Genomic DNA, 3,217 nt, shown 5'->3' with positions numbered 1-3,217 from the left:
ATCTAATTTCAATCTATTCCTTTTATTTTATATTTCAATTTTAATATATTTTTATTATTCAATTTTAATTCATGTAATTTTGTTTATTTTTTTTCGTATCATTAAAGTACCAACTAACTACAATTAATTATTATTTAGGTTACAAAAAGACTAAAAAAATACCAAAAACAATATAATTCACTCAAATTTTTTATTTTATTACCACAGAAAAAGACAAAAAGCATGTGCTTCTTTCCACCGCTCCCTTGCTTCTCTGTCATGTGTTGGCTTCCTTCCGTCACTCCCTTGTTCCACTTTCGTGTGTTTCTCTCTGACATAATCAGCCTTTCCGCCGTACTTATCTTCCTTCACACGTAACTAGCTATCAGTGACAAAACTTTATTTTTTGGAGATTTTGGATGTTATTTTTTCAAAACTTTTAGATGTTGATGATTGTTATGTTTAGATATTTTGGATATTTTGGATATTTATTTATTTGAAAAAAGAAACATCCAAAATATAATAAAGGGTAAAGTACTAAATTGGTCCCCTACGTTTGGGCGTAATTCTATTTTGGTCCTTAAGGTTTAAAGTGTCCTATTTGAATCCAAAAAAATTTTATTTAGCTTCAATGAAGTTCCACCGTGAGGTCAAAGTTAAATAATTAATGGAATGTCCTACATAACAGCAGTACAAGAACAAGGTCGATAATATGGAGAACAAGTACAAGCTCTAGAGGTAGAAAATCAACCGTGGATGCATCAATACATTTATTTATCATTTTTCTTACAATTTAAATAAAATATTTTCTATAGAACTAAGGAGAATGATAAATAAATGTATTGATGCATCCACAGTTGATTTTGTACCTCTGGAGCTTGTACTTGTTCTCCAGATTATCGACCGTGTTCTTGTACTGCTGTCATGTAGGACATTCCGTTAATTATTTAACTTTGATCTCACGGCAGGACTACATTAAAGCTAAATGAAACTTTTTTAGATTTAAATAGGACACTTTAAACTTTAAGGACCAAAACAGGATTACACCCAAACGTAATAGACCAATTTAGTACTTTACCCTGTAATAAAAGAAACATAAAAAATCATTGTAAAAAAACTATTCAAAACCTAAAAAAGAAACATTCGAAATGTAACAAAAAGAAATATCTAAAATCATTGTACAAGAACTTCTAAAGGAGATCCAAAGAAAAAGAAGAAGAGCCATGGAGAGGAGAGAGGCAAAAGAAGAACCGTGGAGAGATAGGCGGTGCGGAAGGAGGGGCGGCGTGGAGGGAGAGGTGGAAAAAGAATCATGGAGAGAGAGGTGGCACAGAGGGAGAGGCAGCTTGGAGAGAAAGACATGGATGGAGGGGGAGACGCGGAGGGAGAAGCATGGAGGAAAAGAAGTTGTAATACGGAGAAAGAGAGAGGCAGCATTAAGGGAGATGCGCAGAGGAGGAGGTGACGTGGAGGGTGAGACAAAGAGGGAAAGAATAAGAAGAGATGCGGAGAGAAAGAAGAATAGAGGTGAAGAGATTGGAGGACGCATGTTTTTTTAGCGTAAAACTAGATTTTAAAATTTTAAAATAAAAGATTTTTGAAAGTTGACTGCTTGGCTACGTATATAGTTGGATCCCTAAACTTTCTCTTTTTCATTTCATGAGACTCGTATCGTAAACAAAATATGTATGTGTATATTTATATAGTTTTTATTATAAACAAAATGCATAATTTGCGGTAAAAATATAAATATTCTTTCATTTATATTTATTTGTAATTATTACACTATTGTATTTAGAGTTAATTACTAAATCAGTATCCACAAGATTTATGCGCTAATAATTAAAAAGGATACTGAGGCTTAATTTGGTAAAACTTTTTAATAAGGTGTTTGTGTTTTTCAAAAGAATAAGTTCCTCATTTTGCGTTTGATAAATTTTAAAAAAAAAACTATCTATTTATGCTTACAGTTTTTAAAAGATGAGATCGCTTTTGAAAACACTTGAAATAGAACTTTTTAAAGATGATTTGTACTTATTAAAATTATAAAGTATAATATAATCTTATATATTAATTGATATCAAATTTTATTCTTATATTAATGTTTATTATAATATTTTTAAATTTTAAAAATTATTTTGTTAAATTAATTTTTATAAACTACTTTTAAAAAGTAAATCAAACCAAACTTAAAAGATATATTAACAACAAAATAGTCTCTAACAAATTTTAAAATTTAATAAAAGCAACCAGACAACAATTTTTCGTTTTCAAAAACAAAAAATACTAAAGTGACTAAGAAACTAGATAACGTGGCAAACTGTGCTGAAGGTCATAATTACATGGTATTTTAATTTTTAAAAATAATAAATAGATAATGTTTTTAATTATTTTAAATAATAAAAAAATTCAAATAACTCTCATTTTCTTTTCTCTACTCCCTCTTTTTATTCACCATTGTCACGGGCTGTTCTCTCGCTGATGAGATTATTTCTAGTTAAATGTCGAGCAATAACTATTTAATTTGACAGTAAAAACACCACCACCAATTCTCTTCTTTTCACCATTCTACCTTTTTTCTTTTTTTTTTCCCTCGGCCGTCCCCTCTCTTTTACTTTCTATATCTCCTTTTTTATCTTTAAATTTATTTTTTATTTTTTAAATTGCACGTTGCTGACTTGCTGCTATTGTTGAACTGTGTGACTGTTGTTGTTGTTGAACTATTTTAGTAGTTGTATTGTAAGATCCGGTTAATTAACGGCTAATTAACCCATAAATGAGAATTTATTCTAGAAAGCCAAAAATGTTATTTTTATGGCTTAATATGATAGAGGAAATTGAGACGAGAATTTCGGTACCAATTTTATAGAAATCGGACCAAGATTGGACCGAACGGGCCAAACCGGGCCAACCGGACCCAAAGTGGGCCCTTGGCCCAACTAAACTAAACCAAAACCCTAGTTTTCAGCACTCTCTCTCCTCATTTGAGACACTAAACACGCTGAAATGGAGGCCATGGAGGGGAGAACACTCTCTCAAGTTCTCTCCCTTGGTTGATCTTCAAACCACCATAACTTTTGATCTAGAGCTCCGATTGCCGCACCGTTTGCGGCCACGCGTTCACCGCGGAGAGCTCTACAAAACCCATACAATTAATCTTGAGGTAAGCCACGTTTTACTGTTCGAAATTCCAGCCCTTGATTTCGAGTTTCATGAGCAAAAATGTTGAGATTTTGGG

The sequence above is a fragment of the Arachis ipaensis genome, chromosome B08 (assembly GCF_000816755.2).
Source record: "Arachis ipaensis cultivar K30076 chromosome B08, Araip1.1, whole genome shotgun sequence".
Taxonomy (NCBI): domain Eukaryota; kingdom Viridiplantae; phylum Streptophyta; class Magnoliopsida; order Fabales; family Fabaceae; genus Arachis; species Arachis ipaensis.
The sequence above is the reverse complement of the archived record's forward strand: the minus strand, read 5'-3'. Positions refer to the sequence as shown.